We start from the raw sequence: 24,448 nt of genomic DNA on the forward strand, positions 1-24,448 counted from the left end.
TCTGCTCTTGAGGGGCCCACATTCTTAGGGAGACATGACATTCTAATGACAACTGCAAGTGGTTTTCACAGACCAGATTTCTATATACCTTCTATTTAATCTTTTGCCACTCCTTTCATTGGCCAGTTAAATCCCATTTAGGCACCCAGGCTCAACTTAAACCCAGGAGCCTTTACTGGCTGGTCTCCTGACTCAGATTCTTTCTCATCTGGGCTCATCTCTAACATAGCATTTTGCACTGTTTGCAATAAAATGTTGTTTTCTCAACAATACTTCAAGTTCTCTGAGACAGAGACATAGTCCTCTTGGTAGCCCCATTCCCTAGCAGAGGGACTGATATTTAACAGGTGCTGAATAAATGTTTGAATTTATAAATAATATATAAATGACTGAATGATTAAGAGCAATGCTCCAGTTAGGAATCAGCCAAGCTCCTGCTAACTCAATTCCAAAATGATTAAAGAACAATAACTAAATTTAAGTTGAAAACATCTACTAACCTTCCAATGAATATATTTGAAATAATTATTAATGGGCCACAAAGATATTTCCTCACAATTAAGAAATGCATATCAATGAGGATAAAAATGGAAACAAGTGATACTTTAATATCTTTAGTTGGTACATTTGAAACAAGAGTAAAACTCTGTAGAAGAATGACTTAGTACCAAATATTCCTGGCACAAGTACAGGGAATTGAAGACACACTGCTATACCATGTGATTTCACTTATATGTGGAATCTAAAGAACAGAATAAGGAACAAACAAAACAGAAACAGACTCATAGATACAAATACAAAGAACAAACTGATGGTTACCAGATGGAAGAGGGTTTGGGGGGCTAGGTGAAAAAGGTGAAGGGATTAAGAAGTACAAATTGGTAGTTACAATATAGTCATGGGAATGTGAAATACAGTATGGGGAATATAGTCATTAATATTGTAAAAACTCTGTATAGTGCCAGGTGGGTGCTGGACATATAGGGGGGATCACTTCATAAATTATATAAATGTGTAACCACTACACTGTACACCTGAAACTAATACAAACTAATACTGAATGTCAACTATAATTGGAAAAAAAAAAGTCAAGGGGACGTAAAGTACAGCAAGGGAATGCAGTCGATAATATTGTAGTAACTATGTACAGTGTCAAATGGGTAATAGACTTATTGAGGTGACCACTTTGTGAAGTATATAAATAAATGTCTAATCACTGTGTTGTTTTGTACACCTGAAACTAATATAATATTATATGTCAACGGTAATTGAGAAGTAAATTTAAAAAAGAAAAATAATAAAAGGCTTCTGTGGGTGGACGCGGCTGAGTAAGCATCGTTAACGTCTCCCCTCCCACGTGGTCACATCTGAGTCTCCCAAAGAGCACAACAGCTGCGGACACGCTTCACCGGAGGTGTGAGCTTTGAAACTACTGACGACTCTTCTGAGCAATGGGGAACCTCACAGACTATGTGGTGATAAGAGACCCAAACACCAAGCGCTCCAGAGCCTTTGGGTTTGTCACCTAAGCCACCGTGGAGGGAGTGGATGCAGCCATAAAGGCAAGGCCAACAACGTGGATGGAGAGTTGTGGAACCAGAGGGCTGTCTCAGAAGATCCTCAAAGACCTGCTGCCCACTTAACCGTGGAAAAGACTTTTTTCAGTGGTATTAAAGAAGACACTGAAGAACATCGCCTAAGAGATGATTTTGAACAGTGTGGGAAAACTGAAGTGATTGAAATCATGACTGACTGAGGCAGTGGCACGAAGAGACTCTGCTTTTGTCACCTTTGATGGCCATGACTCTGGAGACAAGACTGCCATTCACAAATACCACACTGAATGCCATGACTATGCAGTAGGGAAAGCTCTATCTAAGCAAGAGACTGCTAGTGCTTCCTCCAGAAAAAGGGGGGCAAAGTGGTTCTGGAAACTTCAATCAATGGTGATCGAGGAGGTGGTTTTGGTGGGAACGACAACTTTGGTCATGGAAGGAATGTCAGTGATTGAGGTGGTTTTAATGGGCTTGGTAATAATGGAAGTAATTTTGGAGGTGGTGGGAGCTACAATGATTTCAGCAAGTACAATAATCAATCTCCAAATTTTGGACCCATGAAAGGAGGAAACTTTGGAGGCAGAAGCTTCGGCTCCTATAGAGGCCAATGCTTTGCCAAATGACAAAACCAAGGTGGCTGTGGCAGTTCCAGCAGCAGCAATAGCTATGGCAGTGGCAGAAGCTTTTAATTACTGCCAGGAAACAAAGCTTAGCAGGAGAGGAGAGCCAGGGAAGTGACAGGGAAGCTCCAGGTTACAAAAGATTTGTGAACTCAGCCAAGCACAGTGGTGGCAAGGCCTAGCTGCTACAAAGAAGACACGTTTTAGACAGTACTCATGTGTACGGGCGAAAAACTCGAGGACTGTATTTGTGACTAATTGTACAACAGGTTATTTTAGTTTCTGTTCTGTGGAAAGTGTAAAGCATTCCAACAAAGCGTTTTAATGCAGACTTTTTTTTTTTTTGCATCCATGTTGTTGATTTAGTCTGATCATGACGCTGAATAAATGTGTCATTTTTTAAAACATGCTGCGTAAAGTTAGTCTACTCTGAAGCCATCTTGGTAAATTACCTCAACAGTGTGAAGTTAGAATTTCTTCATGGTGCTGCCAGGTTCCATTTGAAATTTATTTACAACCTGCTTGGGTGCAGAGGCCATTGTCTTCAGAAACCTCGGTGTAGTTGAATTCACAGTTACTGTGTGTGACCTGGAGCTCACCCAAGGGTCACCAAGGCAGAGTCATGAAGTTTATTTGGTTATTAATGATTGCTGGCACATCCTATGCAACATATCTAAACTGAATTATGGTACCAGATAAAATTATGATGGGAATGAAGCTTGCATTTCACCTATTATCATGTGTAATGAATAAAGAATTTAATACCCTCTTAAAGGGGGGGGGGGGCACAATACTTTGAAGAAGCACGTAATATAAAGCCAGATAGTACTCAGAATTCAAATGAACACAACAGACTTCTTGTTATAACACCAAAATTCTAGACCCTACCAAAAGTTAATAACTAAAATCCAGACAGATGTTGATTTTACCCCTAATACACTACTAATTTTCCAGAGCTAAAGAAGACAAACCACAAAAATAATGAATCCATGTATAAAAAATGGCTTGTGAGTTAAGCCAGACTTTATTATACAACTCAACTGAGAGAATATCAAAATATCTGGACAGTCAATAGGCATTATTTAGTAAATACTGATGAATTCTCACCATTTTAGTTCAAACATCTTGACTTTTAAAAATACTACTTGAAGTCAATACTGATGGGATTGGCAATACTAAAGATTAAATTCGAAAGATTTACTTACTTAATTTAAGTAATTTACTTACTTAAATTAAGTAATTTTGGTATACCCCTATCCTGGAATACTACGTAACTATTAAGGAGGATACAGACGTCCACAGAAAGATGTCCATCAAGTATCATTAAGTGAAAAAAGCAAACTGCAAAACGATATGCACAGTAAGATCCCAGAGACAGTACAGAGGTTAAAACACAAACCCTGGAGCAAGACTCCTGGGCTCAAAGCTCAGCTTGGCCTCTTACTAGCAGTGCAGCCTCCGGCTAGTTACTTCTCTATGCCTCAGTTTCTTCATTGGCAAATGGACACAAAACAGAACCTACTTTATAGGGCATGTTCATAGCATCGTGAGGGTTTAATGTGCTAATATATGTAAAGCACTTAACAAGCCCAAGTATTAACTACAATTAATACTTGAATAAGTTAATCAAGTATCAACTATAATTTTCGGGGAAAAAGAAAAACTTACAAAGCATTTAGTACAGGTATATATAATGCGGGGAAGAAAAGCTTTCATTTTTTGCGTTGTTTCTAGTTGTTTTGTTTTTTAACAAGGAACATTTACTACTTTAGTAATTTTTAAAAAAGAAGAAGAAAAACATAAAAACATGGCACTAAGATCTTCCCTGCTGAAATATCTGCTGGTGCAGTCATTTACTTAGGACAAGATGAATTCTGGGAATAATATTTAAAATGTGAAAATTTTCAAGTGCAACCAAAAGGACACAGCTCTTAATTTCTGGAGGTAGTTCAACAATAACAAGCTATACACCAAAAAGCAGAACTGCAATGACATTAAAATTATATCCCTTTATTTCCCAGAGGCAATAAATGATACAAAAAATACCCGCCCAATCCAGAAATGGGTGTGTCAGGAACTTTCACAATTAAATAAACCTCCATTAATTTTATTAGTCTGAAATTAAATACCACCAAATCTAATTTCCTCCTACTCAAAAATCTCTAATGACAACTCAGTAAGACATACAGGTATATAAATCTGGAGGTCAAGATAAACCAAATAACTAAAGAAAAACCTAAAACCTTTAGAACCCTCTGCAAACGTTTGAGAGAAAGAGTTAACCACCAACATGCTTTGAGGAAGCTTGGATAAACTCAGCTTCTTCCATAAATGCAGTGGGTGTACAAAACAACTAAACGGGGTAGCAGAAAGAGAACTTAGAGCTTCAGCTGCATTTTTGCTGAGCTGTCATACTGGTAAAGCCTGTTTCAAAACCCAAGTGTTCACCCTCAAAATTAAGAGAAGCATGTAAACAGCAGGCTGTCATGTCCATTTCATCACATTTAGAAGAATGCTATTTCACAGAGTGTTAACCTAAAAGGAACTTCATGGAGGACACACACAAAACTTATCTAGTTGCTTAAAATAGTTTTTCAAAATGAAATCGACCATTAAGTTGCCTCCATAGAATCATGGAATTCATAATTTTAAATAGTTTACATAATGCATAGAAAAAGAACTTGATAAATGATAGCTATTATTATCATTACTATTATTATGATGATGTTTTGAAATGATAGAACAGGAATTTATTCAGAGAGGCTTAATAAGTCACTTTCTATCAAAATCCAAGTTGGCCCATCACAACCTTGAATAGTTGGGATATTAAGAGGCACTTTGTCTTAAAGAAATCAAAGATTACTTGGGTTCTAAAGGAGGTGGTGAAAATGAGATAATTTTGCAAAAAGAATTCATCTATTCTTTCCTAAGCTTTTCTGGTACAGAAATCAGTATTTGTAAACATTTTGCAATTCTGCCTTAAGTGCTACAACTTTTAGACCTAATATATTTTTATCAAGTAGTCAGGATTTATAAATAATGAAAGTAAAATCAAGAGATGGGTCTGAGTTCTGTATTAGAAAGTGAAAGGAGAAAGTTTAAAGTAGGTTAAAAATAGGTTAATTTAGACTAAGTCCTAAAAACTTTAAAAATACATGTATCCTCATAAAATTAAGATTGCTTGGGAACATAACTTGACTCTGATCCTGAAGAAATGCAAACAGGCAAATATCCCTTCACTAACTTTTTCGTCTTTTAAAATAGGTAATAGAAACACCATGGTTTAATCCTTTCAAACACTCACAGAAAAAAAATTGCAAACAAATTAATAAGAAAAAAAAACGGAAGAGGAACTGAACACGTTTGACGACATGCTTTCCACGAGTCTGCAGCGTGGGTGTACTGGCATTACAGGGAGCAAGACCAAGCAAGCATCTTTTGGACAGACATCTTAGATTAATGAGCAGACGTTTTGCCTGGTTTTACAGTTACAACAGTATGCTTAAAGCCTTGCATTGAAAAAATGGCTTATGAAAAAGGTGTATACATTGAAGTTTCATCTCCAAACTTAAAAAAAAAGACATTATAGAGACCCCCCAGAAAGTCTGTATTTTTTAAACATTTGCTCAACCGCTCATTCATATATATTAAATAAGAGAACTTACAGTATCAACAGATAGTCAACACGTCTTTGAACCATGGCATTGCAGAGTTCAAAACCGGGTTTCAGCTTAGAAACAATGAAGAACTGCCTTTCTGAAAAAGTTTTTCAAAATCCTAACACAAACTAAAACATTCTGAAAAATCAGAAAATAGAGGTAGGCATAAAGAAAGAAATTTTAATTACCTATAATTTTAAAAACCAGAAATCAAATAGAAGCCTAAAGCTTCTTCTAAAATGCATACATGATACAGAAATTATTGGTCCTAGTTACTTTACAAATGAAAATATCTTAATTAGGATTACTTAAAGAGTTAAAGCCCCAAACAATTCTATGCAAACAAGTTTAGGCAGTACAAGTGTAAAAAATTACATGACTGAAATCCTTCTTTCCTAAGAAAAAATTAATTCCAGAGTAGACAATGTGTATGGTGAAAAAATAAAAAGTTGAAAGCGAAAACATTTAATTAACCATTTGAGAAATTTTTTTCAAGTACTGGTCTTTCCAAAGCAAGTAAGAAGGATCCCACCTATACTGGGCTTTTATATACACACACACAAAATACTTTACCTTGGAAATCCTAGTGTAACCAACTCTCTCCAACACACTGACTCCTAAAAAAAATTAAAAAATAAAGTGAAAAGTCTTACCATTGGGATATATCCACTTTCCCCCTTAAACTTTCTACAAATATTATGGATAATTTTTCCAAATAACCTAATTTAAACTGAAACACATCACATTTAGAAAGTGGCAAATGTTGTATTATGAGTTGGACCTAAAAAAAAAAGTTAATACATATTGTTGCAATTTCCAGAATGCCATTATCAAGTAGAATCACCTTGTAAGGTGGTAAGCACTGGGCCATTACTGGAAAGCAGCTCACAAACTCACAGTGAAGCCAACTGCGTGAAGTGGGAAGTGACAGCATTATGACAGTGGCTAAGAAGGCACCAGAAGAGTAGGGCTTGTTTTAAAGTCAGGGATGTGGTATCAAGGTGGAAAAGAGTGCAAGCAGATTGAAAGCTGGAGCACCAAAAGGTAACTAAGCAATTACTGAGTAAAAGCCATGCTGCTGATGCTTTTCATATGTCATTATTATTATTAGACTTAATCGTATGTGAAAGGTATTTATCACCTCCATTTTACAGATGGGAAAACAAAGTCAGAAAAGTCAAATAACTTACTGCCTAATCATTCAACTATTACATGACAAAGAAGGAAGTCAAAACTAGATTTGTTTGCTCTCTGGTTCTTCTCCAGTATACTGACTTCAGATTCCCTGTGAGCAATTTCACTGTAGGAGGAGGAAGGGAGGGAGAGACGAAGAGTGAGAGAGGGAGAAAGACTTGGATGATTCCTATTTAATTTACAAAACCTGTCCTTGTTTTTGTACAAGTTGCTCCCTTCATCTGGAGCCCTTCTCCAATATCCCTACAGCCAATTAAATCTATGACTTTAGGTCTAGTTCAAATGTCATCTCCTCCCCCAGCCATTCCCTGATCTCCCACTCTCCCATTTAGCAGAAGTTATCTCCAATCTAAATTTTCTTGACCCTTTACACAGGTACGTCTATTAACAACTCATGACTTTCAGAAAGTTTTAAAAAATTATCACTCCACAAATTACTTATTAATTACAAAGGGGAAAAAAAGGTGCCTTTACAATATAAATCTAGTAGACATTACTTTATTCAAACGATCAAATTTACATCAGTAATGTAACTGATATGTCATGCCTCTGATGTGTGATAACACAAAGAAACCTAAAATCGCCTACATATCATTCCAGCGAAAAATGTTTAACTTGAATCTGATCTTGAAGCAACATTCAGACAAATCCAAATTGAGGGGCATCCTACAAAACTTGGTCTGGATGTTTATTGTCATGGTAGACCCAAAAAAGGCTGAAAAACAATTCTAAATTCAAGCAGGCAACTAAATACAAGGTCCTTAATCAAATCTTGGGTCAAAAATAAAAACTGAAAAACTAAGAACAGTATTGGGACAACTGAGGAAATTGGAGATATATTATATATATATATATATATATATATATATATATATACACACACATATATACACACATATGTATATATATTTATATATATATACATATATATGTATATATGTGTGTGTGTGTGTATATATATATATAAAGTAATATTATATCCATGTTAAATTTCTTGAGGGTGACAACTGAATTGTAGATATGTAGAAGAAAGTCTTTGTACTTGGGAAATACATCCTAAAGTATTTGGAGGAAGGGTGTCCTGGTGGTATCTATATCTAACCTGCACATGGTTCAGCAAAATATGTGTCTACTTGTTCTTCGCAAAGCAAATGTGGCAAATGTTAACAATTACCGAATCTAGGTGAAGAATGTTGAGTGTTTATTGTATTACTCTTTCAACTCTTCTGTAGGCTTACAATTTTCAGAGTTGGGAAAACATATTTAAAAGTTATGGATTAAAAAGAAATCAACAGAAAATAGGGAAAGGTACAAAGAATGATTTAGCACTTGTGTTCTGTCTCCCAGAATTAAATGTTAACGCTGTCATAGTTGCTCCTAGTCTTTAAATTAAAATTACAGGTATCGGGCTGGCCCAGTGGCTCAGGCGCTTAGAGCTCCATGCTCCTAACTCCAAAGGCTGCCGGTTCTATTCCCACATGGGCCAGTGGGCTCTCAACCACAAGGTTGCCAGTTCAATTCCTCGAGTCCCGCAAGGGGTGGTGGGCTACGCCCCCTGCAACTAAGATTGAACACGGCACCTTGAGCTGGGCTGCCGCTGAGCTCCTGATTGGCTCAGTTGGTTTAGAGTGCGTCCTCTCAACCACAAGGTTGCTTGTTCTACTCCCCCAAGGGATGGTGGGCTGCGCCCCCTGCAACTAACAACGGCAACTGGACCTGGAGCTGAGCTGCGCCCTCCACAACTAAGACTGAAAGGACAACAACTTGAAGCTGAACGGCACCCTCCACAACTGAGATTGAAAGGACAACAATTTGACTTGGAAAAAAGTCCTGGAAGTACACACTGTTCCCCAATAAAGTCCTGTTCCCCTTCCCCAATAAAATCTTTTAAAAAAGAAAAAAAAATTACAGGTATCAACATCCCCTTTGCCACCCCCCCCCCCATTATCTTACTGCCTTCCAGAAGTTGTGAAATTATGGGGTAGGTATGCCCATTTTCAACTTTACTGAGTCTGCACATATTGTCTCTCAAGACAGCTATACTAATTTAAACTCTACCAGCAGTTTCTAAATTACCATTTTCAACCATATCTTCACTAATATTTGATACTGTCAGACATTAAAAATTTTTAACAATTTAATGTGAAAAATTTGGAGTCATTTATATCAACCCAGGATCACATAGCTAAAGAGCCTTTGCAAAATAGAACTTTACCCACACACCCTTCCTTTACATTATTATAGAAAGTTAAGGATAATCAAACCTACATGGCAGCATGTACTAAGAACGATCAGTCCTGTATGAAACCAAATGCCCACAAAAGTACCACATAGTGTCTGGGAAATAATTTCCTCTCCTCTAAAAAATGTAAGATGAAAAAGTTCCAATTCAACCCAGCATACATAATACTATTTGCAAAATTTTAAAAGTGGATGTTTTATTCCCGGGGGGTGGGGGGAATCTAACTCTTACAAATTGACTCATTCATTGATGTACTCAGCAAATATTTACTGAGTATCTATTATGTGCCAGCCACTATTCCAGCACAGTGGTGAAGACCAAGTCCCTACTCTCACAGAGGTGACATTCTAATTAGGAGACAAAGATTAAAATACTAAATAAATATGCAAATAATGATACTAGACAGATAGATGCTACAAATAAAGGGACAGAGGACAAAAAATGACAAAAGGGGCAGTGTAAGGACACAGATGTACCAGGCAAAAAACTATTTCAGCACCACCATTTGTTTTGTAAAATACTCTTTTGCTACAATGGTTTTCCATTATTGCTATTATTTTAGAGGGAAAGAAATCTCACAGGAGATGTGACAGGTGCTTTACAAACAGGTACAAATTTCAAGTCACACATGTTCTGAAAAAAAAAATGTTAAGAGTGATTTGTCAGTGAGAAGTCTGATGCCAAAATGAAATTGAACTGCAAAAATTTTAAATGGAATTTCAAGAAAATGGCTTATCAACCCTCCAACGCTATAATCTGCACGTTTACTTTCCGTCATGTATGAAAAGAAGATAATGGCAATAGGGAAATATATCTGAAGAGGTGAGATCCTGCGATTTTTCACTTAAGGGCAAAAAATTCTTTAAAAGGGCCGGCCCAGTGGCTCAGGCGGTTAGAGCTCCATGATCCTAACTCCAAAGGCTGCCAGTTCGATTCCCACATGGGCCAGTGGGCTCTCAACCACAAGGCTGCCAGATCGACTTCCTTCCACAAGGCATGGTGGGCTGCACCCCCTGCAACTAGCAACGGGAGTGGACCTGGAGCTGAGTTGCGCCCTCCACAACTAAAACTGAAAGGACAACAACTTAAAGCTGAACGGCACCCTCCACAACTGAGATTGAAAGAACAACAACTTGACTTGGAAAAAAGTCCTGGAAGTACACACTGTTCCCCAATAAAATCCTGTTCCCCTTCCCCAATAAAAAAAAAAAATCTTTAAAAACCACACTATCTGCATGATTTAAAGAAAACCAGCACACACTAAAATATCCTGTCACAGGCTTACTCAAGAGCTTGGGGGGCTTCAGTCACTTGGAACTAGGAGGTGCCTTAACATGTAAATTTTGGAGCCAAGGTATTCACTTTCCTTTCTTGCTCAGATTATTTTGCTGATTCCCCAATACCCTGAATTCCACAGTACCCTGTGGTCTATTCTATCTTTCCAAACTATTACTCTGCTCTCAGCCAAATCTTTCTTTTACCTCCCTGATTACAAAATTCCCTCTTTCATATACACTTATCCTATCTGCTTGTCTTCTTTCTCATATAATGATTCAAATATTCTTCTAGGCAGACTTATAGATTTCAAAAAACTTATTTCTCCTTCAGGAGTTTTTAATCTTTTTGTGCCATGGATCTCTTTGGTAGTCTCGTGAAGCCTACACACCCCTTCTCAGATTGCTTTTAAATGCATAATTAAATACATGAGACTAAAAAGGAAACCAACTATACTGAACTATTAGCAAAACAATTTTAAAAACACTGCTCTAGTGTTATATGTGCAGCTTTCACATCGCAGTAAATAAGATCTAACAGTGGGTCTAACGATATCATAAATTTGAAAAAAATTATAAGCATAAATGATAGTTTGAGAAACCTGCAAAACTGTAAACATGATACAATTATATCTGTAATTCTTATTGGTAACAAAGTCACAGGCATTGCTAATTCTACTGTGGTTTGTTGCCTACATTCATAATTGAAGAATATAATAAATTAACAGTTATCGCATAATAAAAATAAAGATGTGATTTTATCCCCATTCTAGTTCAAGGACCCTCCCCTCCACCCCCAGTTCTACCACCAACCGGTGAATCCCAGGTTAAAAACCCTTCTTAGTTCAAAGCCTTGCTCAAACTGATTTTTCTCACAAATTTTAAATTAAAAACACTGAGTCCTCCTTTGACCTAGTCCTTATCTGAATGCTTCCCTGTTTTTGCTCAGATTTATACACAAAAGCCTGTTTATTTCTATGATTTGCCTAGCCAGCACCCATTTAAATTTTGCCAGTCAATAAAAGGTGAGATTGAAGGAAAGGCGATAAACGCAACCAACAGAACCTCACTTCCAGACCTTCAAGTGGAAAGATACTAAGTATAGTGTGTGCCTGTCGTAGGTGAGCTGCCCCCTAGACCCGTGAGTCTAGCTTGTCAAGAGTCCCCAACGCACGACACCTTCACCAGGGGCTCAAGACCCCCTTCTTGCCTCCTATACTGTTTCCCACCTGCCTCGCATCCGGCTCACACCCGAAGCCGCCGGCGGTCCACCCCATCCCCCACGCGTCCCTCCCTCTTGTCCGCTTCAGGCAGCCCAGGCCCCAGCGCGCCGCCACACCTCTCCCCTCCGCCAAACTGTGACTCCGCCTACCCCCACTTTCCCCGACACTGGAGAGCCAGGGGTCAGCTGGAGCCGGCGGCCCGGCCGTCAGGCGCAGGCTGCGGCCCTAGGCCGGAGCAGCCGGGTCGCCAGACATGGAGCCCTGCACTCGGCGCGGGTTAAATGGGGACGCGCACTCACCAAGAGGATCATGCGGTGGAAGGAACCGAGGTCTCCGCCGGACCGCCACTCGGCCTCGGAACGGTCGCTCTCGCCGCGAACTGCCACCGCCGTTGCTGCCGCCGCCGCCACCACTCGTTAGTTTGGCTTCCCTGCGTCCTGCGGTGGCGCTGCCGCCACGCCATGGCGCGTGCGCGACGCCGCGGGGACCCCTGGGACTGGTAGTTCGGGCAGGCAGCCAGCAGGGCCCTTTCCGCTTTTGCGGGCCAAGTCGGCTACCGGCATGAGCGGACCCTCGCTTTCACTTGCCCAGGAGAGAGAGAGACACAGACACAGACACAGACACAGACACAGACACAGACACAGACACAGACACAGACACACACACACACACACACACACACACACCACCCCCCCACCACCCCCACCACCCCCACCCCTCCTTTTTTCTAATTGCCCTTAGTGGTATCTGGACTTTCACTTTTAAACCTGATTTCCCACTTCATTTTATCTAATTTTATTTATTGTAAACATGACCAGTTTTTAAGTTTGACAGTTTAACAAAGATTTTTTTTTTTTTTTTTTTTTACAAAAACAATTCAGATATTCAAATGTCTAGTTAACAGTCCTAGAAACCTTAGAATTGGAAGACACTTTAAAGGTCATTAGTCCAACTCCAGCCCGGGCAGGAATTCCCTCTTGTACATTCCAGCCAGATGGTCATCCAACTTGTATTTCAACAGTTCAAATTTCAGGGAACTCACTACCTTAAGGCTGCCTACTTCATTGTTGGACAGCTCTAAATGTTAAAGTTCTGCCACCTGCTGAACTGAGATCTGCTTCCCTTTCACTTTCTTCCACTGCTAGTAGTTATGCTGCCTGAAGCAATACATGGAAATGTTTTCCACTTGACAGCCTTTCAAAAAATTGAAAACACTGCTTTTATCATCCAACACTGAGAGTCTCCAGGCAAAAAAGAAAAAAAAAAACACACTTTTCCAACTGTTTCAAATGTGAATCAGCTCCGACTTCGATCCATTTAGTCATCCTCCTTGATGTATTATCTTTAAACACTGTCAAAATTTGCTTCACATTTATTGCTTTGTTTCATTACCACAACAACATTCTATGATAAGCTGGTCAGGTATTTTTGCTACCATATGCCATTAAACTGATTCAAGAATTCAATTTGATCAAAGATTATTTATCAGCTGTTCTAAAGCATCGCCCAAAGCACCAGGGGAATGAGAAAGGTTAACAGGATATGGTTTATGTGGTGAAAGGATAGCTTGTACAGATTAAGGATTAATAATACACTAAGGTACAAAATGCTACGAGATTCCCTGAAAAGGGCTTCAACAAGTTGAGAGGCTGTGACCTTAAGAAGGTGACACTTGGGAGTTACTGGATGGCTGGATTTCAAGAAGGGAAACGGCATGTGAGGATTGCTAGCTTAAGCAAAATGAACGCATAAAAGAACACATTCAGTTTGCTGGCACACACAGGCCAGGGAGGAGGGGAAAGTACCCCAAAAGTTGGAAAAAGTTCTTGAGGGTCCTGAAGAAACCGCACTGTACGTGGTTAAGTAAAAAGAGCACTGGGATCGTCAATTAGGTGTTCTGAGCCCTATTCTGTCACCTACAAATGAAGAGCTTGAATTAGATCAGCAGTTTTCAATTTTTTTCCACTCAGCACATCCAAGGAATACAACCCCACACAGAACAATGGATGACTACAACAGTAATTCTTGAGGAATATGAATATTTATTATTAACACCTTTTACACACGGGAAAAAGAATTCAAGAAGTGAAAAGATGGCTCAAAATCGATCAACAGGCACAGAACCCCATTTTAGTCACCACTGTCTCTCTGGAACCTGGCATACAACCTAAGACAAAATGTTAGGTAGAAGTTAGAAAATGGAGAAGGAGGAGGGGTTGGAGAGGGGTCCATAGTGCTTACAGAAAAAGCTCATAAATAACTTTGATTAACTGCCTCCAGCCACCATATCTGTTTTCACCAGGGATGACAAGAGGTGGTCTGGAGCAAGATAAGAATGTGAATTGACAGACCTCTACCCATCTTAGGAGATCACACCCTCCTGTGGAAGAGTATGCACCACCTTTTCCCACCAAATCAATATGTAACTCCCTTACCCCACCCGGCAACTATGTAAGTTCTCAGGGACGTGGGGACTGGAGCCTATGGCTCTCTCTCCCACCTCAGCGAGGCCAATTCTCTTCACTGAGAACGGATCATTAATAAACCCTGCTTGCATATTAATCAGCTTGCTGACCTTTGATTCTTCACTGCGTCGGCAAGAACCCAGCCTCCTGCAACAGTAATACCTTTAAAAAAAAAAAAAAAAATGAATGGAATGAATAAAATGAACCCTGGCCAAAGAAAGCTCTTCTCTTTCAGAATACCACTCGGCCTTTCCTAACATACATTTTATATGGTCACAAAACTCATACTGGATCTTGATTAGAGCTAAGTTCAGACTCCCAGCTCCATATTCTCCCTTAGACTACTCTGACACAGAATCAGAGTAGTGACAAACTCAGAAGTTGTTTTTTAAAAAACATTCTCTTTCCTTCTATTTGTGCACAGGCAGTCTTAGAGGTAAGTAAGCCAAGAAAGCAGATGCTATGGCAAGTGACTTCAGGGGACTTTGGCAAGTATTTCTTGACAAAAATATTTTATCCTCAAGTTTGTGAAAGGCCGGAAAATGTCATAATTAGTGATAGATATACTGAATCACAGATGTTAGAGCTGAGTCTCAGATCATCGAGTCCAACATCCTCAATCATTTGAATTTGCAAGCTGTTCCTCAAGAAATCCTAATTAAAAAGTACATACCCCTGGGAAAAGTAACACTTTAAGGTATTGTGTATGTATAATTAGGAAAGAAATATGACAGTTAAGTGGGAGCAAACCACACCAGAAAGAAAAACAGAGCCATATCCATAAAGAAGTAAAGATTAGGAAGACCAACAGCAAGACAAAAGGGAAGAAGACACAAGGACTTCAGCTATGAAACAGATTTGGCACACAGCTTAGGAAATGACTTTGAAGTGGCAATACACACTTGGCTGTGGAAAGCCACAGCCAGTGAAAAGATCAATCTTAGTGTCTCAACTGAAAGAGTGGAATAAACTATAACTTGGTGATAAGTAACTACAGCAGTAACATGAGTAGAAAATACAGCAGAGAATTCATAATTTTACTATGAATGAACGCTGAGGCTGTATTTTCAACTGTATAACTGAGATGTCACCAACCCTATCTATTCCTTCTAGTTGTTATGAGGATAAAATCAGAGGATGCAGGGCAAAGCTTTGTTTAGCACAAAGCAAAACACAAATGTTAGCTGTTCTACTATGATATAGTTCAAACTCAAATGGCAGGCAAACATTTAAAACATTCAATGCAAAGGCTAACTTAGACATTTTTCATTCACTACGTTTCTTTTCTAAAATGTATGTTCAAACAGGTAATACAGGAATTCGTTCTTGTTCTTAAAAAAAAATGTGTACAAGAAAGTCACAGTTCCTCTGGATTCCCATCGAGTTCCACCCAGAGGGAGCCACTCTTGTCAATTTGATAAGTATCTGTTCAGATTTTGGAGAGGGGGGTGTAATACAAATAGGATCATATTGTATATAGTTTTGTGTTCTGTAACTTGTTTTCATTTAATAATAAATCCTGGGGTATCTTTCCATATCAATACATAAAAATCTACCTCATTGTTTTGAACCTTTGCACTGTATTTCCATAGTATAATCTACTATTGGTTATTTAGCATCCTGTATCGATGGACTTTTAGGTTGAACTCATTAGGTTGAACAAAAAAATGTGAATTAACTATGCTGTTTTTGGTTTTTTTTTTAACTTTTATTTATTTGTGTTTTTCCAGGACCCATCAGCTCCAAGTCAAGTACTTGTTTCAATCTAGTTGCAGAGGGCGGAGGGCACAGCTCACAGTGGCCCACGTGGGGATCAAACCCGCAACCCTGTTAACACGTTGCATACGGCGGGGTTTAAATCCCTCATACCCCTCTGTTCCAGCAGGTTTTTAAAAGAAACTACTTTAAAATGCACTCTTCTCTTTAAAGCGTAAATGCTTCTATGTCATTTATTATTTTTGTATGGAATTTTTTAGGATTTACTCACCTATGATGTTAGTAATCCCTCCTGGTGTGATACTGCAGAAAGCAGCTTCCTTTGTGCAGTGGGACACGGCAAAAATTGCATATATACCGAGTTTCACTTCTCACTTTTTTTTTTTTTATTGGGGAAGGGGAACAGGACTTTATTGGGGAACACTGTGTACTTCCAGGCGTTTTTTTTTTTTTTTCCAAGTCAAGTTGTCCTTTCAATCTTAGTTGTGGAGGGTGCCGTTCAGCTTCAAGTTGTTGTTCTTTCAGTCTTAGTTGTGAAGGGCACAGCTCAGCTCCAGGTCCAGTTACCGTTGCTAGTTGCAGGGGGCACAGCCCACCACCCCCTGCGGGAGTCGAACCGGCAACCTTGTGGTTGAGAGGATGTGCTCCAACCAACTGAGCCATCTGGGAGCTCAGCGGCAGCTCAGCTCAAGGTGCCGTGTTCAATTTTAGTTGCAGGGGGAAGAGCCCACCATCCCTTGCGGGACTCGAGGAGTTGAACTGGCGACCTTGTGGTTGAGAGCCCACTGGCCCATGTGGGAATCGAGCTGACAGCCTTCGGAGTTAGGAGCATGGAGCTCTAACCGCCTGAGCCACCGGGCCAGCCCCACTTCTCACTTTTTTTGATGCACACACTTTACACACCTGTGTGTGATATTTTTTCTTTCCTCTTCCCACTATGGGCTCCAGATGATGCGTGGCCAAATCTCCCGAGAGCCTGGCCGGATTGTCTTCCTTGGGGGCCCGCTGCGTAGGCACTTTCACAGCTGGTTCCCTATCGCCACTCGTCTCACCTCCCTGTCTTGGCCTCTCACTGCTCTCTGCCCAATCTTTTGAAATTCTCGTTATCCGTCCTTAACGCATGGCTCAGAAAAAACAAAGATTCTCGTGATCCGTACGCAACGTGTTAAGAGCACTGCGCACTAACCAACTGAGCTTACTGGCCACCCCAACTATGCTGTTTATTTAATGGGAAAAATTTTTTGAAGCTCTGGGAATCTGTAAACAAACAAAAAAATCCAGAAAAGACATGCATAGAAGCTATCTTATGCACAGAAGCAGAAAGTATTCCCTCATAAAATCTTTTGTGCACTTTGAAATAATCCAATTGAAAAGTAAAGGACAAGACTCCAGTTATAAGATATAGTCTCAATCCATGTTCTGGGCCTTTAGTTGTCCTGTACTGGCCCCAACTGGCAGGCTCAGAAATAGTAGCACTCAGAGGTCAACTTACTATGAAGTCAACGGAACTTAGAATTTAGGGCCCCTCACTTGCCTGGGGACCCTTCCAAGACCAGAGCAATGTATTTACATAGTCATATGGTTTTGTAACCTTTGTCAAGACATTTAAAATTATTGTCTAAGTTGAGGACAACAGATAAAAGTCTATAACTTGAGAATGCTGAAAATGAGGAAAGTGACTCCTGTAGAACGGTCATAAATCATGCAACTCACACTTCTGCCCAATAAAATCTATAAATCTTATTTTTCTACCAATACCGTGTTTCCCCCAAAATAAGACCTAGCTGGACAATCAGCTCTCATGCGTCTTTTGGAGCAAAAATTAATATAAGACTTATATTAATTTTATTATAAGACTCTTATTTTCGGGGAAACAGAGTACCAGGGATGTCCAGACTGATAGGAGATGTAATATTAATCAACATAAGACTTGGTGTATTACCTGTATTTGAATTTAATCCATGACTAATTATAATGTATCAAATATCTGTAATGGAATCATCTTACATATTTTTCACTGACAATCGTTTTTGTTCTCTTGTATTAATTTTAGTTCTAAGTTCTTCAAGTTTTTTCAACTTGATAAGTTCCTAATAGATTTTTTTTAAATAACAAGAAAATGTAGATAAAAAAGTAACATGCAATTTACTCTGACAAACATAGGTAACAACAATAATTTTAATGGCTGTATATTTCATCATAATTTGTCATTTTCATCGTAATTTGTCATTTCAAAATGGAAATTGTTTATTTCTGATAACAAAGTTTTAAAATGCTAAGTTCACGTAAATTAAAAGAATTTCTAGTATAGAGAAATATAGAAATTCGACTTTTTAAAGCTTATTTTAAAATATGCAGTATAGTATCAGTGTTGAGTAATCTGCTTTTCCTCTTCATATACAACAGGTTTGTTTTGCTAACTTAATAGGCTAATTCCAAAATTTACGTGAAAATGCAAAATGCCAAGGATAGCCAAAGACACTAGTGAAGAAGGAGCAATGTGGTAGGACTTGTTCTACTGGACCTCAAGATTTATTATATAGCTATAGTAATTAAGATAGATGCTAACAAATATACTAATATGAAAAATGGTGCTGGGACAATTGGGCATCCATGTGGAAAAAATTAATTTGACTGACACTATATACAACTCACGTATATACAAAATCAATTCCTGGTGAATTATACAGATCTAAAAAAGACAGGTAGGGCTGGGCCAGTGGCTCAGGCGGTTGGAGCTCCGTGCTCCTAACTCTGAAGGCTGCCGGTTCAATTCCCACATGGGACAGTGGGCTCTCAACCACAAGGTTGCTGGTTCAACTCCTCGAATCCTACAAGGGATGGTGGGCTGTGCCCCCTGCAACTAGCAACTGGCAACTGGACCTGGAGCTGAGCTGCGCCCTCCACAACTAAGATTGAAATCAGGACAACAACCTGACTTGGAAAAGTCCCGGAAGTACACACTGTTCCCCAATAAAGTCCTGTTCCCCTTCCCCAGTAAAATCTTAAAAAAAAAAAAAAAAGGGGGGGTGGGGGGTGGGAGATGAGGGTAAGGGGGATCGAATATATGGTGATGGAAGGAGAACTGACTCTGGGTGATGAACACACAATGGGATTTATAGATGATGTAATACAGAATTGTACACCTGAAATCTATGTAATTTTACTAACAATTGTCACCTCAATAAATTAAAAAAAAAAAAAGACGGGTAAAACTTAGCTACTAAATTTTTAGTAGATAATTGAGAAGAATATCTTCTTGATCTCAGGATAAGGAAAGGCTTCTTAAGACAAAAACACAAGCATAAAAGGAAAAAATTGATGTTTTGTTTGTCAAAATGTCTGCCTACCAAAAAAGCATTAATTCTATAACTTGATTTTGGTGATGGTTACATGAATCGATACATAAAACTGTATAGAACTATATATAAAAACATACATGTACACAAATGCAGGTTTAAAAAATGATGAAACTGAATAAGGTGCGTAGTCTAGTTAAAAGTAAAGTACCAATGTCAATCTCCTAGTTTTTCCAGCTATGTTAAGATGTCACCATTGGAGGACATTGAGTGAAACATACATGGAATTCTACTACTTTTGCAACTTTCTGTGAGTCTGTACTACTTTCAAAACCAAAGGTTAAAAATAGAACAGTAAGGAAATAAAAACACTTGCCACAGAGTGGGGAAAGGTACTTGCAACACATATAACTGAAAAATGACTAATATCTAGAATATAAGTAATTACAAAATAAAAAACTCAACAATGAAATGGGCAACTTCAGAAAAGAAGAAATCAAAACGACCAGTAAAAATATGAAAAGGTAAAAAAAAATATGAAAAGGTACACACAACTTCGATTGTGATCAAGAAGATTAAAATATAAAACACAATGAGATGTCATTACACATGCCCCAGATTGTCAAATAAAAAGTTTGTTATCAAGTGTTGACAATGTTGTCAACCCCAGGAACTCTCTCACACTTCTGGTGAGAGTGTATGCTTTCATAACCACTTTGGTAAGCAGTTTGCCATGATCTGTTATAGTTGAAGATATTTAAACCTTTTGATCCATCAATTCTAATCCTGGTCATATACCCTAGGGAAATTCATACATGTGTGTACAAAGATTCATCTAAGAGAGTTCAAAGCAGCGTGGTTCATGACAGCCAAAATCTATACATATCCTAAAATGTGATATATTCTAATACTATACAGAAGTAAAATATGAATTAGAGCTACACATTAACAATAAGGATAAAACTTAAAAACAATGTTGAGTGAAAGAAGCCAGACACAAAATATATACTCTTCTAATTCCATTCGTACATCAAGTTAAAAAAAACAGGTGAAACTTGGGTGGCCGGTTTGCTCAGTGGTTAGAGCGCTGCGCATAACACCAAGGTCGTTGGTTGGATTCCCACATGGACCAGTGAGAAACGACCTGACTTGGAGCTGAGCTGCATCCCCCACAACTAGATTGAAAACGATGACTTGACATGGAGCTTATGGCTCCTGGAAAAACACACTGTTCTCCAATATTACCCAATAAAAATAAAAATTTAAAAAAACAGGTGAAACTAAACCATCATTTTGAGGAAGTATATCTAGGTGGTAAAATTCAAAAGACTATCATGATAAAGAAAAGTAACTTTTTTTTTTTTTTTTTTTAAATGAAAGAGGGGATACTGATCAGTTAGGGGTAAAAATGAGGACTTCCGGGTCCTGACAACATTCTGTTTCTTTGCTTGGATACTGAATACCTGAGGATTCACTTTATGATTATTTGTTAAATTGTACATTTATATTTTATGTACTTTTCTGTATTCACATTGTAATGTATACTAAAAAGGTTTAAAATATGTAAAACATCCAGCACATAGTAAATACTCAATTGAGAGTAGCCACCATTGACATAAAAAACAAAGGCAGCTGATTTATGACAATCTCTAAGAAATATAGCTAACTGGAGAAAAGAGCAGAACGATGTATGTAGTATGCTAAATCACTGATTTTTAAACAGGGATATACATATACACACACTGTATATCAATAAAACATCTCTAGAAGGCTACACAAGAAAGTGGTGACAGTGGTTACCTTTATCAGTATAGAGGAACAAGGCTAGGGACTGAGTGACAAGCACTTATTTTCATTGTATATTGTACCTTTGAATTTTATACCATGTACATATATGTCCTATTTTAAAAACTTAGGTTTAATATATATATATAATATTATCACTCAAATTCTGTAGAGGTAGCTCTTTATTCTTCAAAGGAAAATTTCAGAGAGAAAAATTAAAACTAACTTTTATGTATAAAATTAAAAATACTTTACAACTAATCAAATACCTTAAACATAACAACAGCCTTGTGAGGAGGCAGAATTATAACCATTTTACAGATGAGTAAAATGGAGCCATTTTACAGCCTCAGAGATTAAGTGACTTGCCCCAAAGTGATAGAACTGAAACTCATAGTTTTTATGCTTCCAAACCCCATGGTCTTTTCTCTCTATCACACTACCTGACATAGCACATCCTCCTAAATAACTTCCACGAAAAAAATATGTGAACAAAAAATGCCTTGTTACTTTTCATTTGTGTCAGGAAAGGGAGGTGATGGTTCTCTATTAATGATAAAATCCTCTTTTAAGAAGTGAAGACAAAGAAGTATACTTATTGCATAGCACTTTACACTTCCAAAAGTACAAAAAAAATTACATGATTTATACCTAGTACTGCTCCCAGATCAAGTGTTCAGGAGATACTTTTGTTTTACTCCAATGTTGTTTAAAGAAGATCGAGGAATTATTCCAGTTCTTTAGTAAAAAAGGGATCTATGTGGCCAAATGCTTTTAAAAGCATTTTCAAAAATCTTTGTCAAATTCAACATCACCACCAAACTTGTTTCTCATTGAAAGAAATCTTGAAAACTGACTCTCAAGAGGCGATTTTCTTGACGAGCTTCTGAAATTTCTTTTCATTGTATGTTTACATGATTAATAATATTACCAATATTGCACAACTTTCCAAATACTTTCACATATAGTATCTCATTTGATCCTTGCAAGAAGCCACTAAGACAGGTAGGACAGAAATTCCTGACATTCAGTTGACGAAGAAACTGAGGCTCTGGGAGGTTGATTTTTCCCCCCAAGGTCATGTGCCCTATCTCTTAATTGAATATTCTCTCCAACAAAGCACATGGAAAAATCTCAATTATCAGGGTCTAAACAGTCAACTCGTCAATTACATAGGCCTCCTCCTTTCCCTTTCTGCCTTTAATGCCCTTTCAGAAAAGATTTAGGAGCTAAATGACATCCAATCCTAATCAGTCCTAACTCTGCTTAGCTTTCTGAGATCAGATGGGAAATAGAAATCTATTTTCTTACCCATAGGAGCACAAGTGAAACAACCAGGTTTAAATTATTGGATAAAATCTGTATTTGTCTACAACCCATTATCAAAATATTTGCAAACTATGTAACTACTCTATATTCTAAGACAAAAAGTCTTATAAACCAAAGCTCGGGATGACAGCCTAGACGATAGAAAAACCAAACTGTCAAGGCTCAAATCCTGGCTCCCTATCTTCTCAGGTGTGATATCTCCTGGGCAAGTTTCTTTACCTCTTGGGACTTCAGATTCCTGAGCTTTAAAATAGGGACTAAAAAATGGTTTCATAAGGATTAAAAAAGAATGCACATAAAACATTTGGCTTAGTGTATAGCACTTACTTAAATATTGATAACCTGGCACTGATACTACTATAGGCATTTAACATTCAGCAAACTAGATTTATCTAAGCACTTTGCTATTCAATCCATAAATGATCACACTTTGGAATATACTATAACATATATCTAATATATTGGTTTTAAAAAGATACTACAATCACCAATATACTCAATTCTCTTCAGAAGTTGGCCAGATATCACTTTTCTAAATCTTAGAAAAGGGAGAGTTACAAAAGGTTACTCCTTCAATCAAGGGTGAGGCTGAAACTGGAGCTTTGTTTTTAATGGAAGTGAATTGTGATATACACAGGAAATTGGCTTGAATTGATATGAAGCTGTAATGTGGCCGAATGGTGATTTCTACCTTGATAATGGACTGATGCAATCTAAAGAAGGGTCAGTGTTACTACAGTATTATAAGCCCTGTTGAAAGGATTGGATGATGCAACTTTTATAGTACAAATGGAGTCAACTCTGAGTCACCAGTATAACCTTTGAAGAGCACTAAAGCAGAGGAAAATTCTTGAGTACCGACTCCTATACTCAGCATCTTAGTGAACTATATGTTAGATGTTTCAATGTTATTTGGACACAGTATTGCCCATACAGATGAATCTCAAAAATACATTTAGCAGGAAAAATGCTGGGGTCATCAGTTCCTGACTATGACAATGTCTCATACATTTTCTGTAAGCATCTCAAAATATTTTGTTATCAGGCCTTTGGGCCGTCCATAGTAGGTCCTCTAAAACCATTTGCATGAATTAATTTTAAAAAATTGTTAAGAGCATTCACTATGGAGTCATGCTGACTTATCAATCTTAACTCCATCCCCTAGCAGCTCTATGATTTTAAACTAGTTAATCTCTTTGTGTCAAAGTTTTCATCTGGAAAAATGGGAAATGCCAAACATTGAACTGTAAGGACTAAATGATACAGGAAACATAGAACAATGTTTGTTTGGCACATAGTAAACCTGAAGTAAATAGTAGCCTCTATTATTTTTTGCTACAGGATTGTTATACAAGAGTAAGGCATTACCAAGAAGTCCTTGTGTATCAAATGTGTTTAAGTACAGACAAAAAGAGTGAAGGTTGAAAGGTATCAAGAATAAAGGATGAGGAAAAGCCTTGTAAATGATAACCTGAGCCAGAAAGGGAAACGATGGACGGGGTGGGGAAGCAAGGGGTAGCACACTAGAAAAATAATACATCCCAGGGTGGGAGCGACGGTAAGTTCGGGACAGGGTTCCCACAGTGGGGAGGGCACGCAGGGCTAGGAGACAATTACTTTGGCCAGGCCTATCCTGTGACTTACCATGAGGCAGGGCAATGTGGAGAGGCCTGGTATAGACAAAAATAGCTGGGCAGGGGCGACACTCTGGGTAGGAACTATGATTCGCAGCCGGGTGGTACCCAGACCAAGGCCCCGGCTCGAGGGCTGCGGGCCGGTTAACTGCAAGCGGCCCTGAGGCTCGGACAGCCTAGTACGGGTAGTTGCTATGAAGGGCAGAGAAATTTGTTCTTAGGTGATCACAGCATCTACGCTGTGACCTGCCTGCCTGGGGTGGGATGGAGCCCGGAGGAGGAAGAGTCACTTCCCCCCTGGGCATGGGGGACGGAAGAGGGGCATACGGGGAGTACAGAAGCAAAGGGTTCAAGTCCCATCGCCTCGAGGTAACCAGGCGCGACAGACCGGCTCCGGTCCCAAAAGCCCAGCGTAGAGGCGGGACCTCCGTGGTTACCGGCGGAAGCGGCCC

The 24,448-nt window shown here is 38.6% G+C and overlaps 1 protein-coding gene and 1 long non-coding RNA gene across 15 annotated transcripts in view; both read right to left on the reverse strand.

Annotated features, from left to right (window-relative positions):
- Nucleotides 1-12,209, reverse strand: part of GAPVD1 (GTPase activating protein and VPS9 domains 1) — a 61,404-nt gene extending 49,195 nt beyond the window's left edge. For 6 of the 14 annotated variants that reach the window (XM_074331009.2, XM_019728581.3, XM_019728579.3 and 3 more), the window contains exons 1-2: nucleotides 12,068-12,209; nucleotides 6,409-6,452 (exon numbers count right to left, since the gene is read on the reverse strand). The gene's annotated coding sequence lies outside the window, so the exon portion shown is untranslated. The remainder of the gene's footprint in view (nucleotides 1-6,408; nucleotides 6,453-12,067) is intronic. The other 8 variants (XM_074331007.2, XM_019728575.3, XM_019728578.3 and 5 more) reach the window with 3 other exon arrangements.
- A 1,581-nt stretch (nucleotides 12,210-13,790) lies between these two features.
- On the reverse strand, nucleotides 13,791-24,141 carry LOC109446015 (uncharacterized). The gene is made up of 3 exons (XR_002137124.3): nucleotides 24,007-24,141; nucleotides 14,344-14,395; nucleotides 13,791-13,935 (listed from the first exon to the last, which is right to left on the reverse strand). It is a non-coding gene; the product is annotated as an uncharacterized LOC109446015 (long non-coding RNA).
- Between the last annotated feature and the right edge of the window lie 307 nt (nucleotides 24,142-24,448).

This window comes from Rhinolophus sinicus, chromosome 16 (assembly GCF_057876585.1).
Source record: "Rhinolophus sinicus isolate RSI-liver-muscle chromosome 16, RSI-T2T, whole genome shotgun sequence".
Lineage (NCBI taxonomy): Eukaryota > Metazoa > Chordata > Mammalia > Chiroptera > Rhinolophidae > Rhinolophus > Rhinolophus sinicus.